The following is a 27,096-nucleotide window of genomic DNA, read 5'->3' as shown; positions in this document are numbered from 1 at the left end:
AGAAACTGAAAGTTAAGACCAGTGCTCTAACCCCTGAGCCATCTTCTGTGAAAACTGGCAAGGTAACTAAATTTGCTTGTTGTTCTTTTTCAGGCTTTGTGATGCATTGGGCAGCATTTTTTCTGTTTCTGTAGCATTTGACTGTTTTTTATGACACCAAGTTGCTAGCTCGATACACAACCCAGCAGGGACGGAAAGCGAGCAAGGAACCGGCCAGATTCGAACCTGGGACCATTCGCCTTGAAGTCCAGCGCTGACGCCACTACACCACCGGCCAGGTTAAGGTAATTAAAGTTAAACGTTAATTTGTGAAGTGCATCATGATACACTTTACAGGTCTTGGAAAGGTTTTGGTCAGGATTTCTGAAAGGTCTTTACTTCTAATTAATTACTGCAGCTGTACATTCAGTCTTTTTTGTAGGCCATCAAGACAGCAATTTTTGACACTATGATTCCACAGAACAAACAAATAAATGACTGGTTAACACCATCAACCATGACATTTAACCTATTCTACGACACCTCTAAACCAGCATACCAGCTCACACTTGTACGCTTCTTGTCAACATCTGAGATTTTACCCAACCAATGGTCTGCAAATTTATAGATGGTGTTTGAGTTGTTCTTCATATCATAACCATGAGCGTGGAGAGAGTAGAGTAATGGGCTCAACACACAACCTTGAGGCGTGCCAGCATTGATTGTCAGCGAGGAAGAGATGTTATTATTGATCTGCACTGACTGTGGTCTCCTAATAAGGAAGCCAAGGATATAGTTGCAGAGAGAGGTACAGGCGGCCAGGTTTTGAATACAAGAGATTCTGCAGATGCTGGAAACCTTGAGCAAGGCATTCAAGATGCTGGATTAACCCAGCAAATCAGGCAGCATCAATGGAGGGGAGTGAACCGTTCACATTTCAGGCTGAGGGGTTTTGAAGCTTGTTGATTGATGCCAAGGGGATGCTGGTGCTGAATGCTGAGCTGTAATTAATAACTAGTACCCTGAGGTACGTCTTGCAGTTGTCCAGGTGCTCCAAAGCAGAGTGCCGAGCCAGTGATATTGCATCCACCGTAGACCTGTTGTGATGGTTGGTAAGTCATTGCTTTGGCAGGACCAAACTCTCAAAGCATGCCATTAGAGTAGATGCCGGGTGATAGAGATTGAGTCAGCTCTTCTTGGGTACTGGTATAATTGCTGGTGGGAATTAACCTTTCAAAGCAGTCAGGAACCTCAAACCACAGCAGAGAGATGTTGATGATGTCCTTGAACCAGCCTGTTGGTTGGCACAGGCTTTCAGTACCCGGCCAGATATACCATTGGGATCTGACACCTTGCAAGGGTTTACCCCCTTGAAGGATATTCTGACCTGGTCAGAATATCCTTCAAGAGAATGAACCAGGTTTAGAGTTATTTTCCGTTTCAAAGTGTGCATTAAAGGTATTAAGCTGATCAGTAATGAAGCATCACTACACACTTATGTTATTAGGTTTCATATTATTAGACATAATGGCATGCAAACCCTGTGCCCCTAATTTCACACAGAGTTGCCCTTCATCTCTCATATTGGCATTCAATATGTTGTACTGGATTTCTTGTAGAATTCTGGATTGTCAGTCATGAATACCGTAAATCTATTCCTCAGCAGACTACAAATCTCCTGGTTCATCCAGCCAGGACTTCAGATTTTGGAAAGCTTTGTATGTTCTCAAAGGTGTGGCATAGTCATTCAGTTCCAAAGATTAATCCCTGAATATGGTCCAATCCATTTATTCAAAGCAGTACCTCCATTGATCCAAAACTGCCCAGGCACTCCACCACACTCATCCTATCTCATCTGTTCAAGCTGGAGTGAGCATTGATTCCATAACCTTCAAGCTCAGAGGCAAGAGGACTATTGCTAAATCAAGGCTGTCAATTGTAGAGTTAATTTACATGTGAGAAGAGCTAAACTAGGATGAGAAAAGATTACGAGAAAATAAACCAAGAATTTTGCAGGCTTTCCCAGAGAGAACACATGCAAAATGCTGGAGGAACTCAGGAACCGTCTCTCAGTTCCTCTGTCTCAGATGCGTATATTCTCAGGATGAGGCTTTGTATTCTAGAACATCTGAGAGAGTTTCTCCACCAATTTTGTGTTTGTTGATCAAGGTCTCCAGCATCTGCAGAACCTCTTCAGAGTTCAAAGTAAATTTATTACCACAGTACGTCTATGTCACCATATACGACCCACAGATTCATTTTCTTGGAGACATTCACAGTAGATACAAAGAAACACAATAGAATCAATGAAAAACTACACACAAAGACAGACAACAACCATTGTGCAAAAGAAGACAAACTGTGCAACTACAAAAAAAACTAAAAATAATAAGTAAATTATCAGGTTTTTTTTGTTTTTGCGCAGAGTGAATCTGTGTCCCAGATAACCAAAGAATCATTCTGTCCTATTCACAAACACCTGTAGGTTCAGAATACTATTTGCCAGTGTTCAGATCGTTGCTGTATACAACTGGATACTTACTGCAGATATCACTGAAGCATCAGGGAATGTGGACCCCACACTCAAAGTCTACAAGGCAAAGAATGGCTTCCAACTGCCCTCCAACAATAACGTGTAAAATCGCACAGCGGCCACAAATAAAGCAACACACACAAAATGCTGGAGGAACTCAGCAGGCCAGGCAGCATCCATGAAAAAGAGTACAGTCGACATTTCGGGCCGAGTTCCTTCACCGGGACTGGAGAAAAAAAGAAGAGGAGTCAGATTTAGAAGTTGGGGGGATGTGGTAAACCATGTATATATGTAGTAACTCGGTTACCTGTCTGGACACACCCCTCTGCTGACTGCCCCTGTGGCTCCTCCCTCAGAGTCCTGTATAAAGGTGTTCGCCTTGCCCCTCCCCCTCAGTCCGGGGGCAGACACTCACTGTGGAGGTCATATTGTACAGCGAATAAAAGTCTTTCAGTATTTTTACCAAACCTCAGTCTTTTGGAGTAATTGAAGGTGCTTCAGGGGAGGAAGAAACAGAAGGTGATAGGTGAAACTGGGAGTGGGGAGGGGTGAAGTAAAGAGCTGGGAAGTTGATTGGTGAAAGAAACACAGGGCACATGGTCGAAGAGTCAGCGGATGGCAGAGATCACAGAGGGGTAGTAATGAGAGGCGGTTTGACTGAACTCCCATTGAAGGGGAAGATTTAAACTTCGTCAGGGTATGCCACCTTCTAACTCTGACTCCTCAACTTTTACCTCCAGTTCTGCTGAAGGGTCTTGGCCCAAAGCGTCGACTGTACTTTTTTCCATAGATGCTGCCTGGCCTGCTGAGTTCCTCCAGCATTTTGCGTGTGTAGCTTAGATCTCCTGCATCTGCAGATTTTCTCTTGTTTGCCATTGCATTACTACACTGTGAAGTCTCTTCTAGGGGTGCCTACCCTGAAGAAGTTTAAATCTTCCCCTTCAATGGAAGTTCTGTAAAACCTTCTCTCATTGCTACCCCTCTGTGATCTCTGCCGCCCGCTGACTCTTCGACCATGTGCCCTGTATCTCTTTCACCAATCAACTTCCCAGCTCTTTACTTCCCCCTCCCCCTCCCAATTTCACCCATCACCTCGTGTCCTTCCTCCCCTCCCCCCACCTTCTAACTCTGACTCATCTTTTTTTCTCCAGTCCTGACGAAGGGTTTCGGCCTGAAACATCGACAGTACTCTTTTCCATAGATGCTGCCTGGCCTGCTGAGTTTCTCCATTTTGTGTGTGTTGCTGAGATTTCCAGCATCTGCAGATTTGCTCTTGTTTGGCCACAAACATATGACCAGTTACCCCTGTTGAAGTAGACTGCATCCCATATCTTGTTGGCCACCTCTTAGAGAAGGCAGACATCGATGGAGAAATTCAGCACCAATGTATCAGCACAGTCTTTAGTCAAATGGGTAACTGAAGATCAAGACCTGTGACCTGTCACAAAACTCATGGTCTCCAGGACAACAGTAATCTTCATATACACCTAACACTTCAGGGCCCTCAAAAAATACAAGCAGTTCTATCTGCATGGACTTCTCAGGAAATGCACAACATTTACATCCCTGACATCAAACTCCCAAAACAGGTGCTTTTTTTGCAAACTCTGTCACTGTAGGGGATTAGCCAGGAGAAAGAAAAAGGTACAAGCATGTGTTCAAAGCCTCCTTTGAAAAAAAATCGCTACAGTCTCATGTACACTCTACAAAGCTGTATATAATTTCAGATAGAAGGTGCAAGCACATGGAATACATCTAACACAAAATTATGACATCTTTCATAATACATTCCCAATATATTATGCAATCTTAACTTTACAATGCTGTTAATAATGTTTTCATTAATATATCAGAAATATTAATGCCTCATGTATTTGTGTGAAAAATCTCAGCTTTAATATTCCTGGTTAACTAATTCACTTAGTAGTTCACAGTCCTGATGTGATTGATGCAGTTTACACAATAGTTAATATACTTTGGACTGGGCTAATGCAGAGAATTCAAAAGCACATCCCATCCCAGCCTTTGAAAAATATAGGTGCAGTTGATAAAGTTTAGATCTTTGATACTAAATTGAAGCAAGATAATAAAAAATTCACTTGAGATTCTTTGATATCTCTTAAATAATTTATGGTTTTATTTTTCCAACACTTTTACAAGCTTCTTTGAGAATCATCACTGTCCACAGTTGCTCAAAACTGCCCAGAAAGTGTCCAGAATTAAACATTAAACAGCCCACACAAAAAAGCGGCTGAGATTAAGAGAAAGACAATGGTTTTTGAAAAACACGATACTGCTGATGTAATCATTACCAACGATTTCTTGTCTGGTTCAGTCTGCGTTTACCGATTCCATAAGCCCTGGGAACTCTCAGGATTTCCTTCCAAGCAACTCACTGAATGCCAGATGAGACCACAAGTGTCAGCAGACACTTCATTAATGTATGGCACCATTGATTACCCCAAACCTTAACCTCATCTCCTCGGTTATCAGGGGAGGAACCAAGACTGATTCTCCTCCCCATCAATCAATGGTAGCAGTCTCAAAGGTGAGCTGAGCCAAGGTCAGTTATATTCCTTCTGTTTTATCCAAAGGTAACAAAGGCCCCCAGCACTGCAAAAGTAATTAGGCTTCTACAACAATTACAATGGCATGTGGTTATAGGTTGCATTCTCCAAAAGACATATTCAACTTAACCGGTCAGCTCCAGATGTGCGCAATAGCATAAACAGCTTGGCCCAGTTTGACGATTAAAATGCCAAAACTCAGATGTTTTTAATTTTAGGATACTTATTTTCATTCCAGTGATATTACATTCAAGTAATTAATCAGCTAATCAAGTTGTTTTGCTTTGTTGTCGCATCAGTCATAATGACTTTACTTCTGCAGCTCAAAGATTAATTTCAATTGTTCGTGAAGTGCTGAGCCTGACCAAAGCCTATTTTGACATCTCTGCAGCTGCTGGCTAGCTTATTTATCATGCACTTTTGCGACTGCCTCTTGACATAAGGGCTTGGGCTATATCTAGATGGGACACTATTAACCCATATTCTGTTGCTGCATATCAAGCGTGGTTTCCTTTCTGCTCTGCTCCAGAGGAGATTCACGAGGATGATTCCGGCAATGAAGGGGTTAACATGTGAGAAGTGCTTGGTGGCTTTGGGCCTGTACTCACTGGAATTTAGAAGAATGTAGGGGGATCCCATTGAAATCTACTGAATGTTGAAAGGACTAGACAGGATGTGGGGAGGATGTTGCCTCTGGTGAGAGTATCCAGAACTAGAGGGCACAGCCTCAAAATTGAGGGGTAACTTTTTAAAAGAGAAGGAAGGAGAATTTTCTTTTTAGACAAAGATTGGTGAATCTGTGAAATGCTCAGCCACAGATTGCGGTGGAGGTCAAGTCCGTGGGTATGTTCTAAGTGAAAGTTGATAGATTCCTGATTGGTCGGGGCATCAAGGGATACGGTGAGAGGGCAGGTGTATGGGGTTGAATAGGATCCGTGATCAGCCGTGATGAAATGGCGGAGCAGACTCGATGGGCTGAATAGCCTAATTCTGCTCCTATGTCTTATGGTGGTAATTTAAATATTAAAAGATTATTTCTCACATGTACCTTGAAACATGGAGTGAAAATGTGTTGTTTGCATCAATTACTAACATAGTCCAAGGGTCTACTCAGGGCTGCTCCCAAGTGTCCAGGACTTTTATTATTAATTATTTTCTGCCGTCATCTATTTGTGGGACATGCTGTGTGTAAATCACCTGCCCCATTTCCTTTGATGTTATGGTTAAAAAAAAACTTCAACATATGAAGGGCTTTAGGGCCACCAGCCAGCTCCTTGCTCTTTTATTTATTTCAGCAGATAATGATGGTGGGATATTGACAGGCAGACATACTGTATATATAAATTGTTGCAGTTTATCACACATTCAGAGGTGTATAAAATGATAAGAGGCATAGATAGAGTGGGCAGCCAGAGACTTTTCCCCAGGGCAGCAATATGAGAAGACATAACTTTACGTCAGCAGAGGAAAGTATCAACCAAGATGACTACAACCTTGTTTTGGTTAGCATGTGTTAGTGACCTAGAGAGCTATGTTGACTGGAGTCAGGACTTAATACTTTGGTTTTTGATAGGTTCATCCATGCCAAACAGGTCAAAGGGTAGAGGCCCAACTAAGAGTGGGCCACCAGTCCTCCAGGTTCGGGGGTTCACCTCAGGGCTAACAACTCTGACTGGTAAAACAAAACTGTTATGGAAACAGCAATGAAAAATCCTTCTACGTCTGAGTGCAGCAATATTTCTGGGTCTCCACTCGGGACTTACACGACTGCCCGGAGTGAAAATCGAGAGGAAGCTACTGACATGACGAAGGAAGCCCTGAACACTGTCGGAGATGGAGGACTTTCATGGCTGCCCTAAATGCCTGCAGCATAATGGGCAGCAAGTAAATAAGTAGGAAGGAAAGTATAGGGGAGATGCCAGAGGTAGATTTTTTACAGAGAGTGTAGGTGCATGGAACATACTGCCGAGTCGTCAATAAAGACAGATGCATTAGGGAGATTTAAAAGACACTTACACAGGCTTGTGGATGAAATAAAATGGAGGGCTATGTGGGAGGGAAGGGCTAGATTTATCTTACAGTTTGTAGGCTAGAGGGACTGTATTGTACTGGTGTTCTATGTCGTAAGAAACAGCTAGACCTCAAGCTTGTTACAGGTTTTTGAAGGTCAACTACTTAATAAATTATTGTCTAAAAGCAGTAACAAATGACTTTACAGCCCCATTGCATATTTGTAGTTATCTTTAAAAGAAAGGAATTTGATCTGGGTGAGATAATAAAACAGAAGAACAAAATCATTATTTTCCATAATGGGAAGGACATTGTTTTGAGGATTCATATAATCAGCAACTGTACTTTACATTTTGTGAAGCTGCGGTGTGATTTGATTTGAATACAAATATGAAAGGTTGGCTGCGGATGCACAGGGAAAGCACAGTAAAGTAAGGAAGGAAATGCTGTGTGAAATGGCTGAATGTAGTGGCTTAAACTGGGCAAAAAGCCCAGACCTGCAAACCAGATCTATTTTGGCACTGGGACGGATAAAGTAATTTCCCTTTTCTCTCCAGTCAAGGAAGTTCCCATGCCTAATTTTCCTTGTGGTTTCACTTTAGTTTTCAACGTTCCTCAATCAGCTGTAGAGGAATAAACAAACAACAGTAACCAAGAATTCTCCTTCCAACAGATGAAGCTTTCTGAAATCCACATTGCTTCTGGAAAGGATCATGGTTTGAGTCCATTTACTATAAATAAATTGTGGCTCCTGGGTACTTAGAACATTGATTCCCTCTATTATCTGAAACAGGACAAAGTGAGTCTCTTCTCTTCTCAGTAATTTAAAATGAGTTTTATTGTGTCTGTAGTTCATTTCGCAGGAGAGGGATAGACAGGAGATTCTGAGGCCAGGATATTTGGTTGCCAGAGTCAAGGACATCTCTGGACAATTACAGGAAGTTCTCGAGCAGGAGCACAAACAGCCAGAGATTGTTGGTACAAACAACTCAAGGGATGAGGGTGTGTAGAATGAGTACAGGGAGTTAGGTAAGAAATTAAAATGCAGGACCTCGGGGGTAGTGATCTCCAGATTACTCCCGGTGCCACATACTGGTGAGTCCAAGAACAGAAAGATAAGCCAGAAACAGAATGTGTGGCTGAGGAGTTGGCGCAGAGGTGAGGGGCCCAGGTTCTTGGATCATTGGCATCTCTCTTAGGGTAGAGGCATCCTGCATAAGAGAAAGCGAGAGGAGGGCCAATGTCCTAAAGGGGAGATTTTGCCCCCAAGGTGATTTGAACGAGATTGACAGGGACGTGGGACTTGAGAGAACCAAGTCAGAACTATATGCAGCAATCACAGTGTGTAAGACCTGCGATCAGCTTCACCGTCATCGTCGTGGCTATCCCTCGAGGTCGAGGATGGTGGTCTTCGTTCTGTTGATCTACCTATGGGCTCTCAAGTAGCTTAAGGGTCGAATCTTGGATTTGATAGTTCTTCTGCATTCGGGACAGGTAGTTCCAGATGGCAGATCGGGCTTTGGTTGTTGCTGCCTCTCTTTCCATTTTCTTCCCTTTCCTTCTAATTCTGCACATCTGTTGGCTTCGAAAGTTGCTGTTCCTTCTCGGATGACGGCTTGCCAGAGTTTCCTGTCCTTGGCATTGGGTTCCCAATTGTTGATGTCGATGTTACATTTCTTCATGCTTTTAAGACGTCTTTGAATCTCTTCTGTTGTCCGCCTCTTTTATGTTTGCCTTCTTTAAGCTGGGAGTAGAAGATTTGTTTCGGCAGACATTCATCTTTCATCCGAACAGCATGACTGCTCCATCTTAGTTGGTTTTTGATGACGTAGGCTTCAATGCTTGTTGTTTTTGCTTCACTTAGCACACTGACGTTGGTTCTTCTATCTTCCCAGCTGATATTTAAGATGTTTCGAAGACAGCGTTGATGGAACTTTTCACGTGCCTTCAGATGTCGTCGGTATGTTGTCCAGGTTTCTGATGCATACAGGAGCGTTGGGATCACCACTGCTTTGTACACTAACATTTTGGTGTCTGTACGGATGTCACGATCATGAAAGACTCTTGTTCAGAGAATTCCAAAAGCTGTTCCAGCACATTTAAGACGATGTTGGAGCTCGTTATTAAGGTCAACATTCACCATATTTACAGTGAAGGGGCAGGTAGAAACACACTTTAAATCCATCTATTTCAATGCACACAGCTTCACAGTTAAGGTGGGTGAGCTTAGGGTGTGGATTGCCTCCAGGTTCTGGGATATTGTGCCCATAACAGAAACATGCTCAGAGAAGGGTAGGACTGGTAGCTCAATATTTCTGGATACTGATGCTTTATGTGTGAAAGAGGAACAATTAAAAGTGGAGTGAATGCTACTTATTTGATAAGAGAGGACACACCAGCAGTGCTCAGAGGGGATAATCTTGAGGGGTTATCTAATAATGCCATTTGAGTAGAACATAGAAGTAAGAAGGGGATGGATTCCCCCCCCCCCACCCATGGTCAGCAAGCGTGTTGAGAAATTGCACATTTGGTAGTTGAATGAGAAAGTAGGGTGGTACTAGTGGGAGATTTCAGTTTTCCTGGTATTGACTGGGCCACCCAGAATGCAAAGGGCCTGAATAGGCGGACTTTGTGCAATGCATTGAAAGCATAGGGGAACATACTAAAGAAGGAGCAATACGTGATCTCGTAGGGAACAAGGAGAGTCAAGTAACCTCCTTTTTGGGGAGGCAATTGGGGAGCACTTGGGAACCAGCGACCACAATTCTATTAGTTGTAAAATAATGATGGATAAAGAACAGCTCCACAGATTAAAGCCCTGAATGGAAAAGGACCAACTTTGATGGCGTTAGGCAGGATCTAGCGGGGGCCCAGCAGGTTATTCTAATTAGAAGTAAAGGAAGAGTTGGCAAGTGGGAGGCTTTCAAAAGGGTCTTATCATGTTCCTGTTAGGGTGAAGGATAGACATACCAAGTTCAAGTTCAAACCTTGACTGACGGGAGATATTGAGGCTCTGGTTAGGAAAAAACAAAGGAAGCATACATTGATTTTTGGCAGTTGGCTTAAGAGGGAAGTCAAGAGATCAGAAAGCAGGTGTGAGATTTTGACAGACAGAGTTAAAGATAATCCCGAGAAGTTCTCCAGTTATATTAACAGTAAAAGGGTGACTAGGGAGCAACTAAGTCTTCGTAAAGACCATCAGGGTTGCCTGCATGTGGAGGTGCAGGAAATAATCAAGTTTTAATGCCAATATGCCTTCAGTGTTTACCTAGGAGAAAATCATAGATGGCAAAGAAATGAAGGTAATAAGTAGTGAGGCCTTGGACCATTTGCACATTAGGAATACAGTATTTGCAGCCTTGGAGCACACTAAGTCGGGCAAATCCCCGCTGAACTATGATAGTGCAGCAGTTAGCGCGATGCTATTACTGCCCAGGGCGCTGGAGTTCAGAGTTCAATTGCAGTGTCCTCTGTAAGTATTCTCTGTACGTCCTCCCCATGGAATGCGGATTCTCCCCGGGTGCTCCAATATCCTACAGTCCAAAGATGTACCGGTAGGTTGACTGGTTGTTGTAAATCGTCATGTGATAAGGCTGGGGTTGAAATCGGGGTTGTCGAGAGTTGTTGGGGCAATGTGGCCCGAAGCTGTATCGCTAAATAAAATAAAATTCATCAGGGCAACACGTTTAGGACCTGATGATGTTGCAGTCACGTAAGTTGTTGGCGAGGCCACACTTGGAGTATTGTGTACAGTTTTGCTCAGTTTGTTATAGGAAATACTTTGTCAAGCTGGAGAAGGTGCAGAAATGATTTACAAAGATGCTGTCTGTACTAAAGAGCCATAGTTATAGAAAGAAGTTGGCCACCCTGGATCTTTACTCTTGGAGGGTGACCTCACAGAAGTCCATAAAATCTTGAGGAGTATGGAAAAGGTGGACAGTCATAGTCTTTTCCCCAGGGTTTGTATGTCTAAAAGTAAAGGGTACAGATATTAAGTGAAAAGGGGAGAGATTTGGAAGGTACCTGAGAGGTACCTTCCTTATACAAAAGGGCAGTGAGTACCTGGAGGGCTACCAGAGGAAGTGGCTGAGGTAGGTACATTTGCAACATTTAAGAGGCACTTGATTAGATACCTGGAGGGAGGGGAGGGGCTTGGAGGGTAATGAGGACAACTGGGACCAGTAGGGAGGATACTCTGGTCATTATAGAGCAATTGGTCTGAACGGCCTCTTTCCCTGCTATGTTGCTCTTTGACTCTATGACACTATCAAGACTTGAGCCAAAACAAAAATCAAGAGAGCTGTATGACAGGTTGTAAATTGGTTATCACAGATTCCGCACTTGCTGATCTAGCATAACACATAAATTCAGTATTGAGGTGTGTTTTTCCATTCTGAGTAATAAAATCTCTGGCACTGGACTAGAATGTTAACCTTGTCTTTGGCATTTGATGTCTTTCAGGCAAGATGTTATACCAAAAGTTCAAAGTAAATATAATCAAAGTACATATATGTCACCATATACTACCCTGAATTTCATCTTCTTGCATGTCTTCACAGTAGAAGAAAGAAATACAATAAAATTAATGAAAAAAAACTACACACGAAGACTGACAAAGAGCCAGTGGGCAAAAAAGAAAAACATTGCAAATACAAAAAAAAAAATCAGATAATAAAAAATAAATAAATAAACATGTTTTAGAGGCCTTAAAAGTGAAATTTCTAAAATTACTCCTAAAATTAGTCGGGAACAAATTATTAAACTACAGTAATAGCATCATAAAAAACTACAACACTGAAACAGGCCCTTCAGCCCATCTTGTCCATGCCAAACCATTTAAACTGCCTCCTCCCATCGACCTGCAGCTGGACCATAGCCCTCCATACCTCTACTATCCATACATCTATCCAGACTTCTCTTAATCATTGAAATCAGGCATGCATGCACCATTTATGCTGGCAGCTCGTTCCACATGCTCACAACCCTCTGAGTGAAGAAGTTTACCCTCATGTTCCCCTTAAACTTTTCGCCTTTCACCTTAACCCATGACCTCCAGTTGTATTCCACACTGGAAATGCCTGCTTGTATTTACCCTATCTATACCCCTCATAATTTTGTATACCCCTATCAAATCTCCCCTCAATCTTTTATGTTCCAAGGAATAAAGTCCTAACCTATTTAACCTTTCTTCATAACTCAGTCCTCCAGTCCCAGCAACATCCCTATAATTTTTTTCAATCCTCTTTCAACCTTATTTACATTTTTCCTGTAGGTGGGTGACCAAAATTGCACGCAATACTCCAAATTAGGCCTTACCAATGTCTTATACAACTTCAACACAATATTCCATCTCTTGTACTCAATACTTTGATTAATGAAGGCCAATGTGCCAAAAGCTTTCTTTACAACCCTATCTATCTGTGATACCACTTTCATTGAATTATGAACCTGTATTCCCAGATCTATTTGTTCTACAGCACTCCTCAGTGTATCGTTATTCACTGTGTAAGACCTACTCTAGTTGGAACTACCGAAATGCAATTCCTCTGCACTAATAAAAATACTTGTATATTATCACATTGGTATTTGTGGTTCATAATTGCTGTAGAGTACTTGAATGCTTGAATTTGAAAGGTCCTAGATAAATATAGTTTTAATTTGCTTTCTTTACCACAAAACAAAGCTCTGCAGAATGAATTTCTCATTTCTAGCACTGCTTACATTGACAACAAATAAGAAATTTATTCTTGTCACAGACACTCTCTTTACTCTACACATTGCTCCCTAACAGAATTCCTACTTGCATTTCTCTTTCCCAGTTCTGACGAAGGGTCACAGACCCTAAACGCCGATTTTTCTTCATTTCCACAGACGCTGCCCAACTTGCCGAGTTTTATTAGCATGTTCTGTTTTTCATTTGTTTCAGATTTCCAGCTTCCACAGCTTTTCCAAACGACAAATAAGTTTTGTGCCTGTGATCTTTTGGCTCAATATGCTCTGTAGCAGTCAAAGTCCTGAGGAAGCATTAAATAATTAGCATGTTGGTGTAGTTGGATACAATTTTTGTGAAGATAATCTTTAGGAACATCAAAATCTTTACAAAAAGTTTTAATTTTTCTTTTTCTTGTGATGTACTCTGTGACTTTGCATTTTACCATACAGCTGTGACCTGTGTGACTTCAATTTATTAACTTTCTCAGTAGCCCATAGAATGTCAGGGCTTCATGCTCCTGCCTTGTTCTTATACTTAGCAAAATAACCCAATGTGTGAACAGCGGCTGACGTATCCAACTTAAGAAAGGCAAACAAAAAACAGTGCAGCAAGGCTATGATTAATTTAACCGGATGGGGCAGAAACAGAGCAACAAGCCTACTGATGAAAACAAAATGGGGTTTTACCGGACAATGTGACACCACAGCAGGTAAATGTTGCGTGGCTGATGTAGATATTGCATGTGTGTATATACAGTCAGTGGCCACTTTACTAGCTGCCTCCTGTACCTAATAAAATGAGTGTATGTTCATGGTCTCCTGCTGTTGTAACACATCCACTTCAAAGTTCAACATGTTCGGCATTCAGATGTTCTTCTACACACCACTGGTGTAGTGAGTTTATATTTATGTTACTGTCACCTTCCTGTCAGCTTATAGCAATCTGATCGTTCTCCACTGGCCTCTCTCGTTAGCAATGTGCTTTCACCCACAGAACTGTTAGCCACTGGTTTTTTTTTTGTTTTTCGCGCCATTCTCTGTAAGCTTTGGAGGCTTTGGTGGGTGAGAATACCAGGAAATACACAGATTCTGAGATACTCAAACACCGCCCCCCCCAATCTGGCACCAACAATCATTCCACAGTCAAAGCCACTTGATCACATTTCTTCTCCATTCCAATGCCTGGTCTGAACAACAACAAACCTCTTCACCATCTCTACGTGCCTTATGCATTGAGCTGCTGCCACATGATTGGCTGATTAGATATTTGTATTAACAAACAGGTGGACAGGTGTAACTAACAAAGTTGCCACAGAGTTTATAGAACCCCAATTTGTAACTGGATAGCAAGGTAATAGTGGTTATTACAGGAAAATTAACTTATGAATGTTTTTAGTGGATTTGAAGTGTCCAATTGTGATTTACAGTCATTGGTGCGCTTTTGAAATTTAGTCACATTTGAAGAATAAAAAGTATGGCAGTGAAGAATGCAGAGGATGTTTTTCCAAAGTGCAATTTGATAGAAAGTCACCAACGCTACTTTAAAATGATGTCTTTCATATCTTTCTGAGTGAGTAGATGGGTTCTTGCTTTATCCAAAAGGCACCCTCTCAGAATTGCACCAGAGGATTAGATTTGAGTGAGCCTCGGGAGGGAATTTGAAACATTTGGCTCAGATACAAGAACGCTATTTACTAAGCCATAGCTGACAACTAAACCACAGTACTTGTGCCATCTATTGTCTGAAGCCAGAAGGTATGACCGTGTGAAGAGGTTTATAAATCACGATATTTCACAAGAGACACATCCAGATCTCTACATTCTACACAGTAAGCTATTACGCAGGGTTACAGGTGTTTCCTGTGAGTAACTTGCATGCAATTGCCCCACAATCCATCTGGTTAAAGATATGATCAAAACATACATATTCAGAATCAGTTTTCTTCTAAATAGTACATTTTAAAGGCTCCTGGGGCTCGAGTACAAAGCTTTTAGAAATTAGCAGAACAAGTTGTTAAGAGAATTTTATCTGAGGAAAATAAATCAGTTGGGATATTTAACTTTGTGCTGAAATACAGAACAGGAAAACAAGTTTACTCCATATAACATGATCACTGGTTAAGTATCAGCAGGAATACTGTGAGCACTGCTATTAAGGGGAGATGTTAAAATTTTGGAGAGTGCACAATCCTAGAATGTTAGAAGGGATGAGGAACTTCAGAGAAAGTTAAGCCAACATTTAGAGCAAATCAAAATTCCACAAGGTTTTGATAGAGTAAAACTACTTCCACTGGCCTCCCCCCTCCACATTTTAATCAATTTTGACAGGAATGCCATTTGGAGCGGCCTGACCAGCTGCATCACCGTCTGGTCAGGAAGAGCAAGGCATCTGACTGCAAGTCCCTACAAAGGACTGTGAGGACTGCTGAGAGGGTCTGTCTTCCACCCATTAGAGATATTTATCAGGGGAGCTGCATATGGAGGGCCCTTATTGTGCGAGAGGTCCATAAGTGTCAGGGAGTAGGAATGAGTGCCATTGCTATTTCAAAGGAAAAAACATAGAAACATAGAAACATAGAAAATAGGTGCAGGAGTAGGCCATTCGGCCCTTCGAGCCTGCACCGCCATTTATTATGATCATGGCTGATCCTCCAACTCAGAACCCCGCCCCAGCCTTCCCTCCATACCCCCTGACCCCCGTAGCCACAAGGGCCATATCTAACTCCCTCTTAAATATAGCCAATGAACTAGCCTCAACTGTTTCCTGTGGCAGAGAATTCCACAGATTCACCACTCTCTGTGTGAAGAAGTTTTTCCTAATCTCGGTCCTAAAAGGCTTCCCCTCTATCCTCAAACTGTGGCCCCTCGTTCTGGACTTCCCCAACATCGGGAACAATCTTCCTGCATCTAGCCTGTCCAATCCCTTTAGGATCTTATACGTTTCAATCAGATTCCCCCCCTCAATCTTCTAAATTCCAACGAGTACAAGCCCAGTTCATCCAGTCTTTCTTTATATGAAAGTCCTGCCATCCCAGGAATCAATCTGGTGAACCTTCTTTGTACTCCCTCTATGGCAAGGATGTCTTTCCTCAGATTAGGGGACCAAAACTGCACACAATACTCCAGGTGTGGTCTCACCAAGGCCTTGTACAACTGCAGTAGTACCTCCCTGCTCCTGTACTCGAATCCTCTCGCTATAAATGCCAGCATACCATTCGCCTTTTTCACAGCCTGCTGTAACTGCATGCCCACTTTCAATGACTGGTGTATAATGACACCCAGGTCTCGTTGCACCTCCCCTTTTCCTAATCGGCCACCATTCAGATAATAATCTGTTTTCCTATTTTTGCCACCAAAGTGGATAACTTCACATTTATCCACATTAAATTGCATCTGCCATGAATTTGCCCACTCACCCAACCTATCCAAGTCACCCTGCATCCTCTTAGCATCCTCCTCACTGCTAACACTGCCACCCAGCTTCGTGTCATCCGCAAACTTGGAGATGCTGCATTTAATTCCCTCATCCAAGTCATTAATATATATTGTAAACAACTGGGGTCCCAGCACTGAGCCTTGCGGTACCCCACTAGTCACCGCCTGCCATTCTGAAAAGGTCCCGTTTATTCCCACTCTTTGCTTCCTGTCTGCTAACCAATTCTCCACCCACACCAATACCTTACCCACAATACTGTGTGCTTCAAGTTTGCACACTAATCTCCTGTGTGGGACCTTGTCAAAAACCTATTGAAAATCCAAATATACCACATCCACTGGTTCTCCCCTATCCACTCTACTAGTTACATCCTCAAAAAATTCTATGAGATTCGTCAGACATGATTTTCCTTTCACAAATCCATGCTGACTTTGTCCGATCATTTCACCGCTTTCCAAATGTGCTGTTATCACATCCTTGATAACTGACTCCAGCAGTTTCCCCACCACCGACGTTAGGCTAACCGGTCTATAATTCCCCGGTTTCTCTCTCCCTCCTTTTTTAAAAAGTGGAGTTACATTAGCCACCCTCCAATCCTCAGGAACTAGTCCAGAATCTAACGAGTTTTGAAAAATTATCACTAATGCATCCACTATTTCTTGGGCTACTTCCTTAAGCACTCTAGGATGCAGACCATCTGGCCCTGGGGATTTATCTGCCTTCAATCCCTTCAATTTACCCTTCAATATCCCTTCAAGTGCTAGGCAAACCCATTAGGAAGGGAAGAAGGCAAAAAATCGGAAATTATAGGCCAGTTAGCCTAACCTCTGTGGTTGGAAAAGTATCAGAGTCCATTATTAAAGATGAGGTTTTGGGGTACTTAGAGACCAATGATAAAATAAGTCATGGTTTCTGTAAAAGGAAATCTTGCCTGACAAATCTGTTAGAGTTCTTCGAGGAAGAAACAAGCAGGGTGGACAAAGGAGAGGCAGTGGATGTCATTTACTTGGATTTTCAGAAGGCATTTGATAAGGTGACAGTCATGTGGCTTCTTTACAAGATAAAATCCTATGGCCTTACAGGAAAAATATTGGCGTGGATAACAGAGTAGCTCTCAGGCTGGAGGCAGTGAGTGGGAATAAAAGGGGCTGTTTCTGGTTGGCTGCCGGTGACTAGTGGCATTCCTCAGGGGTCAGTATTGGGACTGCTACCTTTTACATTGTTTGTCAATGATTTAGATAATAGAATTGGTGGCTTTGTGGCAAAGTTTGCAGATGATACAAAGAAAGGTGGAGGGAAAGTAATGCGATTGCCGCAGGATTTAGACAAATTGGAAGAATGCGCAAAAAAGTGGCAGATGAAATACAGTGTTGGGAAATGTATGACAATGCATCTTTGTAAAAGGAACAATAGTTTAAATGGGGAGAAGGTTCAAACATCAGAGGTGCAGAGGGACTTTGGAGTCCTTGTGCAAGACTCCCAGAAGGTTAATTTACAGGTTCAGTCTGTGGAAAAAGAAGGCAAATGCAAAGTTGTGTTTATTTCAAGGGGAATGAATATAAAAGCAAGGTCATAATGCTGTGCCTTTATAAGTTTCTAGTCAGGCTGCACTTGGAGTACAGTCAACAGTTCTGGGCCCCATATCTCAGAAAGGATATGTTGTCATTGGAGAGAGTCACGAGGATGATTCCAGGAATGAAGGGATTAACGTTGAGCAGTGTTTGGCAGTTTTGGGCCTGTACTCACTGGAATTTAGAAGAATGCGGGGGGATCCCATTAAAACCTACCGAATGTTGAAAGGATGAGATGAGGTGGATTTGGAGAGGATGTTTCCTATGGTGGGGCTATCCAGAACTAGAAGGCACAGCCTCAAAATTGAAGGGAGATCTTTTAGAACAAGGGTAAGAAGATTTCTGTTTTAGCCAGAGAGTAGTGAATCTATGGAATGCTCTGCAACAGACTGGGGTGGAGGCCAGTCTGTGCGTATATTTAAGACGGAAGCTGATTGTTTCCTGATCGGTCAGGGCATCAAATGATGTGGCAAGAAGGAGGTGTATGGGGTTGAGTGGGATCTGGGATCAGCCATGATGGAATAGCAGGACAGACTCGATAGGCTGAATGGCCTAATTCTGTTCCTATGTCTTATGATCTTATGGACTAATCTCATCATACGGTCTCATTATGCCTGAAGAACCAGCAGCATTATACTGTTTACTTTTTAACGTATGCATCTTATTATTCATTAACTTACTAGCGGTAATGTTGCTTTATGTGTTATGCATATGAGTTACATGTACTATGTTATGCACCTTGGTCTAGAAGAACACTGGTTTGTTTGGCAGTATACATATGTACGGTTGAATGACAATAGACTTGAACATGAAGAGAATTTGTATTAAGAAAAAGCAACTATCAAAAGGACAAGGGGCGGGGGGGTATGAGGCTGAAGATTTCACTCAGCCAGTTATTATAGTCTAGAATGAATTGCCCAAAATGACGTTGGAATCAAATTCAAACATAGCATTCAAAAGGAATTTAGTGAGTCAAGTTGCTTCTATGAAGAGAAATAAAAAGTCAACGTTTCAGGCCAAGACTTCTCAGCGGCCCTTATCCCCCTCTATAGATGCTACCTCAGCTTCCATGATCCACTAGCGTTTTGAGTGTGTTTCACTGGATTTTCAGTGTCTGCAGAATCTTTTGTGTTTTCAAAAGGAACTTGACTACTTTTTGGCGGTAACTAATTGCATGATATCAAAAATAATTGACAACAGTGCTTTAACATATTCCTAGAATTTTCATACCCATTAAATCATTCAATACTGCTTTCATACAGCCAGCAACGTCCAATAGGCCTAAAGCTCTCTTTGGGGTGTATCGTCCTACGATTATGACACTGACTGTACTTCATTACCTCTGAAGAGCTTTGGGATAGTGTACGTTCTGATAGGCCAAATATAAATGCAAGACTTTCTATTTATTTAGTAAGTAGCTTTGTGAACTTTGAGTGCACCCTGCTTTAATGATAGGCAGCAAAGTTACATTTATAATTGATCTGAGTTAAGGTTTCTTTGCAGTGTAAACATTCTTTTCAGCAATTATGGAGCAAAGTACGGAGTAAGGTTCTGTGTAAAGTACAAGCTTGAATATAAGTAGCCACCTCCCCCACCCCCCTGCAGCTTTCTTCTTGTAAAAAGATGAAAGTAAATGGGTCATTGCCTGTGAAATTTGAGTTAATCATCGTGACTTATATTTTTGTAGCTCACAAACGGTCACAACTCTTCAGACCTAAATTTTATATTGTTTCAGCCGCCTTTTGCCCAAGATAATGTCAAATTTTGCAAATATTTTTGTTGCAAAAAACTTACAAAACTACATGAAATTAGCTCAATATTGAGGCTGGGATGCAAATTCAGGGAGTGAACACAGTAAACATCACTTTCAATCATAAGTGCGGTATATAATTATGGGGGAGAAAAAGGACCTGAATTATTTAAATGACTTATTGTGTTTGGTTTATGTACAGGCAATGCCCCATTTTTACCTGCTTGTTTCCTAAAAAAAAACCTCTTTGATCATCAGCTTCTATTTACCTCAGCATGTTTGAAATGTTGGAATTAGCAAACTTACGAGGGGTGATTGATAAGTTCGTGGCCTAAGGTAGAAGGCGATGAGTTATACAGCTCTCGTTACATGCACATGCAGTTCAACTCTTTGAGTGATTATGCAGAAAGTTTGAAGTTAATAACTCATCAGGGGTGATTGATATGTTCGTGGCCTAAGGTAGCAGGAGATGAGTTATTAACCAAACTTCCTGCATAATCACTCAAAGAGTTGAACTTCATGTTCATGTAACGAGAGCTGTATAACTCATCTCCTTCTACCTTAGGCCACGAACTTATCAATCACCCCTGCTGTGGACATTTTCTGGAGGTCCAAGATCCGTATGCTCCACGACCGCTGAACTAAGTGTGTAAATGTAGAAGGGGACTATGCTGAAAAATAAATGTGCTAGGTTTTCTAAAATTGACTCCTTCTACCTTAGGCCATGAACTTATCAATCATTCCTTGTATGTGTTTGTAAGGGCAGGTAGAAGATTGGGGAGGAGAAGAGGGGGCTGAAGATGAAAAAGATATGGATAGAAGGGTCTGCCTCACTGAGCCACCATTTAACCCACCATGCTCTGACCTTTGGTGGTGCTGACATTGCAGATTTTCCAGAGCTGGATGATTTTTTTCTAATTAATGTTGTAACATAACAGTATTTTGGATGTTACACAATAGTATAATTTTCCAACAGATGTGGTAAGCTTTTAAAAAGAGCATGGGAATCAGGGCCAAATGTGTCAAAAGGAGGACAGGAACCAGTACTCAGTGAGCCAGCAGCTGAACTGTCACGATTTCTCAACAGTTGGCTCACAGATCACAGTGGTCAGCGAATCTGGAAGTCGAAGCCCTAACGTCAACAGGTCCTGGGATTGAGGGCTGTGACCGGCGAGTGCTGGGGTCGAAACATGGGTCCGAAAGTTGAAGCCCAGAGATTGGGGTTTTGAGCTTTGTGATCACCAGGTTCAGAGGTCAAAACCCAAAGGTCAAAGCCTGGGATTGGCAAACCCAGGGAAGCCCCCAAGTCAGAGGTCAGAGAACGGAGTCTGCAGAAAGGTGCTTGTTTTGTTTTGTTGTTATTGTCTGTTTGTTTGTTAATCAATTTCCCCCAGGATCAATAAAGTATGACTATGACTATGACTACTATGTTTGTTGTATGTTGGCTGCATGTTGTCCTGCCAAACACTGTGGGCACACTATTTTGGTATTGGAACATATGGCAACACTTGCAGGCTGCCCTCGTAGGTTATGTCGGTTGTTAGCACAAACAATGCATTTCACTGTATGCTTCAATGTACGTGTGATAAATAAAAGTTCCTAGTTAACTAGAACACCAGCAGACATGCCTTATGAGAACAGGTTGATTGAGCTTGGCCTTTTTACCTTGGAGCGACGGAGTATGAGAGGTGACCTGATAGAGGTGTGTAAGATGATGAGAGGCATTGATCGTGTGGATAGTCAGAGGCTTTTTCCCAGGGCTGAAATGGCTAGTAATAGAGGGCACAGTTTTAAGGTGCTTGGAAATAGGTACAGAAGAGATGTCAGGGGTAAGTTTTTTACGCAGAGTGGTGAGGGCGTGGAATGAGCTGCCAGCATCAGTGGTAGAGGCGGATACGACAGGGTCTTTTAAGAGACTCCTGGACAGGTACATGGAGCTCAGAAAAATAGAGGGCTATGGGTAACCCTAGATAATTTCTAAGCTAAAGACATGTTCGTTACAGCTTTGTGGGCCGAAGGGCCTGTATTGTGCTGTAGGTTTCCTATGTTCTACGTTCTTTGTTGTACCATTTGTTACCACTTCTTTGCTATTGCAAATACAAATTTCAAGGTTAAGGAAATCTAATGGCAAAACCAGAAAAAGCAAGTAATTTTTTAAATTGAAAACTCCTGTTTATAACCTGCAGTCCAAAGTCCATAATCTGTAGGCCTGCCATTTTGCAGTTACTGGCGACTGTGCTGAAACAGCCAATGATTTAACAGAACCCATATGTTTACATCTCTGCTGCTTCAGAGTCAGCTGACGTTAACTTTAGTTTACTGGTTCTAGCTGGTTACTAAATAACTAGGAGATCAGCAGGTAATTTGCAAATTCTTGTTATTAAAATAAAGCTAAGAAAATGCTGAGACTCAGGAGGCTGCAGATTCTGGACACTGAATCATCGAATAGCTTACTGGAGGTACTCAGTGAGTCAGACAGCATCTGCTGGGGAAATGATTGTCCTGACGTAAGGTATTGACAATTCCTTTCCCCACACAAAAGCAGCTTGACCCATCGAGTTCCTTCAGCAGAAGGTTGATGAAAGAAAGCAAACGCTGTGAATCTGAAATACAACCAAACATGCTAGAAGCACTGAAGTCAGGCTGCATTCAGTGAAAGAGGAGCTGAGTTAATGTTTCAAGTCAAAGACCGACCTTTGTCACAATTGGAAAAGCGAGAAAAGCAATTTGTTCTAAGATGTAAATTAACAAATAGTATTTGGAAGAAGAGATGTGGCGGCTTTACAAGTCCGTTTATTAGATTTCCCTGTTTAACTGCCCTTGTTAACTTATCGACCAGTTGGCTTCATAAACAGCTTGTCACTATGGCAGCCTGACCTCAACCTATCTGGATTGCTCAGTTTGTCAGATTCATGCCTGCAGCACATTTTCTGTAACATAAAGCTAACCTGCTTTCACTTTTCCAATTCTAATGAACGGTCTTCAGCTCAAAAGGTTCACTCAGTTTCCCTTACTTTACGATGTAGGAGGAGGCCATTTTGGGATCCATACCATCTCCCAACAGGTAATCCCGTCAATCCCATTCCCCTTCATTTTCCTGTAATATACCCTCTCACACCTGAGCCTACTTCCAGCCACCTACACCAAGGTACACAGCAGCCAATTAACCTACCAGCATATGGGAGGAAACCAGAACATCCCAGTGGATGGTGTACAGTTCTAGTTGCCCCCTTACTTGAAAGTTGTGGAGGCTTTGGAGAGGGTGCAGAAGAGGTTCAACAGGACATTGCCTTGATTATCATGCATTAGCTACATTGAAAGGGTTAAACAAACTTAAATTGTTTTCTCTGGCACACCAGAGACTGAGAGGAGATTTGACAGAGGTACAGTATGTCAAGACGAAGAACAATCTCAGTGGTGGAACTGGTGGAAGACGAAGACACATGAAGATAGTAGAGAAGGCATCAAATCCCCTTAGCTACTGTTTCATCCTGTCGTAATTTGCGCTTTCCCAATTTAATAACTTACTGTAAAATCTAATTTTATCCTTACTTATAAGAATCTTAAACCATAATGAATTGTGTTCATTACTTCCAAGGTATTCATGCACCACCGGGTCGGTAAACTGGCCAGGCTCTTTCCTCAAAACCAGGTCCAGCATGTTTTCTCCTTGAGTTGAACTCTCCCCAAACGGTTTCAAGAGCCCCTCTTGAATGCACTGAAGAAATCCCACCCCATTTAATCTTCTTGTATTAAGGAAGTTTCAATCAATACTGGAGAACTCAAAGTCCACCAACGTGACAATGCTATCGTCCTTGTGTTTTTCCATATCTGTTCCTCCACCTCTAGGTGGCTGTTGAGGGCCCAAAGTATAATCCCATCAGTGTAATTGTATCTTTCTTATTTTGGAGCTCCACCTGTGGGTCTCTATGCATGAGCTCTCTCTGAATAATGCTGTGACATTCTACCTTACCAGTAGTGCAAATCCTTCACCTCTTTTACTTCCTCCCCGACTCTATCACATCTGTAACATCAATACCCCAGAACACTGAGCTGCCAGTCTTGTCCCTTGTGCAGCCAGGTCTCTGTAATGGCAACAACATTGTATTGATCCAGGCTCTAAATTCAATCCCCTCATCCATAATATTCCTGGTACTGAAATTTCAGCATTTCAGCCAGTCAGGCACCCTGCTTATCAGACCACCCCTTGCCAACCCTACTTGCCATACAATCTTCCTCCCCATAACCTTGTTACCCGGCTGCTGTGGTTTCCAACACCCTGCCACTGTAGCTTAAGCCCCTCCAGAGTAGCATTAGCAAGGATATTGGTTTTCCTCCAGTACAGGTCCAAAGCATTTTGTTTGTACAGTCCCTGGACGAGAGCCCAGTGATCCATAAGCATGATCCCCACCCCCCGCCCCACCACCTCCTGCACCAGCTCCTTGGCCATGTGTTGAACTGCACTGTGTATCTATTTCTCAGCTCACAAGCAAGAGACGCATGGCTGTTTAATTTGGCATCGTGGTCAGCACGGACATTGTGGGCCTAACGATCTATTCCTCTGTTGGTGTATGTTCCATGAAACCTAGACATTCGGGGAGAGAATGTAAAACGTCCGCAGTGGGGGTGAACCATCATGTTGCCTTTCCACAGGTGCTGCTCGAGCAGCTGAAAGATTCCAGCATTTTCTCTTTTACGTTTTGAAGTCTGCACTCTGAATCACTGTGCACACTGGGGATTGCTTGCTGGAATACACCCTCAGTAGATCCTTGTCAAAGTTCAAAGTAAATTTATTATCAAAGTACGCACATATCACCATAAACAGTACTGGGCAAAAGTCTTAAGCACATATATATGGCTAGGGTGCCTAAGACTTTTGCACATTACTGTATATTATGTCTTTCCAGTTACCAAATAACACTTAATACTATTGCATTTCAGACAAGCTGGTGCCTGCATACAATACTCCCTCAGTTGACATCTTTTGGATAGACTACAAAACTGCTTACTTGACATCTATTACATCTTTTTTTTTCATCTTGAATATGTTTCTGGAACTGTTAGAGCCTGTGATTTACAGTTTGGAGATCGATTGGGTGATCCAGTACTTTGCTGCCTCCGAGGAGATTCCGGGAAGCAGCAAGCGCGAGCCTCGAGGCGAAGAATCTATGAGATGGAGCATGAGCCAATATTCAACTCCATTTTGCCGATTAATGCTTCCATTATCCCCCGGTTAAAACGATGAGGAAGATTGAAACATCGAGGCAAATGCGGAAGGCAAGCACTGACTACCTGTCTTCTATTCGCTGATGGGATTGCCCGCCTACCAGAAAAGCAGTCTGTGTCACCTATCGCTGTGCCCAGTGGGTAGGCGTCTGCGTTTGAGTGGTGTCTCTCTCATTCGATAATGTTGGAATTTGTTACCGAGGTTCTGCGTTTATGGATTTGAACTATGGGCTATGACTTTTTCAGACTTATTTGGATCTTATATTCTCTGTTTTCGCCTGTTCTTTCTCATTTTTTGTGTGAGTGGAGGGGGATTTGGAGGTCAATGTTCCTGTTGCTTTTTATGTAAGTTTTTTGTGTGGGGGTTCGGGGACTGACAATGTTGTTGCATTTCATGCGGTGGAGCGGGGCGGTCGACGCTCTTGTTGTATTCTTTGCGGGGGAAGGGGGGCTTGAGAGGTTGATGATCTTTGTTATGTGGCTGGGTGAGTTTGCAGATTCTCTTTGAACTGACTTCCGTGTTTTCTCCTTGTTTCATGGCTACCTGGAGAAGGAGAATCTCAGTTGTATACTGTATACATGAACCTATGAATCTTTTTTTTAACCTTTGAGCTAATGCAAAGGTAAATACTCTTAATTCTGTTTCCCAACCACCCTCCTGTTTTAACCAAGATACAATACTGTGTAAAAATCTTCAGCACCTTGTTATACACATACGTGCCTAAGACTTTTGCACAATACCGTACGACCATAACATTCATTTTCTTGCAAGCATTCATGGTAGAACTAAGAAATATAAAAGAAGCAATGAAAAACTACACACAAACAAAGACTGACAAACAACCAATGTGCAAAAGAAGACAAATTGTGCAAGGTCCTGTGAAGGATTTACCAACAATTGAATAGTAGAAAGAAACATTGCAGATAAAATGGGCCATTCACTCACACACACAATAACCCGATGACATATTCCTTTCACAACTTAATCCTTTTTTCAAAATTTCAATCATATTATCAATATGATTAGCCTAGCTTGTGTTCTGTTGAATTCATCCAATGATTTAAGAGGAGCATTTGCCCAGAAGGAGAAAAAAATATGTCACTGACACTCAAGGCTGTCTGGCTGAACTTGTTTCGACAAACTAGGTTAGTCTACTTTCATTTAATGTAAACAACTGCAACCATGGCAATGATTTACAGCCAGGGTTGCTAACTGAAATAAGACACTGTGAATAGTAACAAGCAATAGGTCAAAACAAAGCAGAGGAGAACCTTCCTTAAGGCTGCCTCCTGCTCTGTCAGTCAAACATTGGCAGAGAACCCTGTTTAGAGACGGTTTCATAGAACGTAGAACATTACAGCACAGGAACAGGCCCTTCAGTCCATAATGTTGTGCTGGATGAAATAAAATGTGATCAAATGCCCAACTAAACAAATTGCTTCTGCCTACCTAATATCCAGTTCCTGTACATTCATGCACCCATCTAAGGGCCTCGTGAATGCCTCTGTCATTCTTGCCTGCACCATCACCAGGCAGCACATTCCAGGCATCCACCATTCTCTGTACAAGGAAAAAAAACTTGCCCCAAACATCTCCTCTGAACTTAACCCCTCTCATCTCAAATGCCTCTCAGTACTAGACATTCAAACCCTGGGGAAAAGGTACTCCACTCTATCCATGTCTCTCAGAATCCTACAAACTTCCATCAGATCTTTCCTTAGCTTCCGCTGCACCGGAGAAAGCTACCCAAGTCTGACCACAGTTACACCGGGAAGGTGGAGAAAATGCTGATGAAGCTTCCAGTCTATGACACCCACTAATCAGATTTCCCCTGTAGATTCAGAAGTTCCAACATAAGAAAGCAATAATGACTGTGGATGAGTGTAAATATTATCGAATTACATCAGGTTTGAATCTTCATACAAATCCGCTCTTCAAACCTTTTGTACAGATGCCAATTGATCAAGTCATGATTATGTTGCAAATTTCTAAACTAAGCAATGAGGTTACAGCAACCACTGGCTTTGTTTTGATGTTAGCAGCAAAAATATTGGATTAGTGCCAGATAATGCTGACCACAAGGATATTATCATACTCTGTACTTTTGCTGATGGGGCTGTTGTTTACAGAAATGATATCTCTCAGCATTGGTTTTATGACTCAGTCAAAGGGCAACAGTATTACACAATGAGTTAATTAAAATGTAAATTCGTCAACCTTTGGGAAAATCAACAAAACATTACTTAATACTCTAAAGGGTAAACAGAAACTTTGGTTGTCTCAATTGCACCTTGTCTTTGTGAAAGATGAA

General features: G+C 42.1%; 1 long non-coding RNA gene across 1 annotated transcript; it reads left to right on the top strand.

Annotated features, from left to right (window-relative positions):
* LOC134346349 (uncharacterized) lies at positions 1-25,098 on the top strand. The gene is made up of 3 exons (XR_010017913.1): positions 1-62; positions 162-284; positions 24,500-25,098. It is a non-coding gene; the product is annotated as an uncharacterized LOC134346349 (long non-coding RNA).
* The last annotated feature ends 1,998 nt before the right edge of the window (positions 25,099-27,096 follow it).

Source organism: Mobula hypostoma, chromosome 5, assembly GCF_963921235.1.
Source record: "Mobula hypostoma chromosome 5, sMobHyp1.1, whole genome shotgun sequence".
In the NCBI taxonomy this organism is placed as follows: Eukaryota; Metazoa; Chordata; class Chondrichthyes; order Myliobatiformes; family Myliobatidae; genus Mobula; species Mobula hypostoma.
The sequence above is the reverse complement of the archived record's forward strand: the minus strand, read 5'-3'. Positions and strand labels throughout refer to the sequence as shown.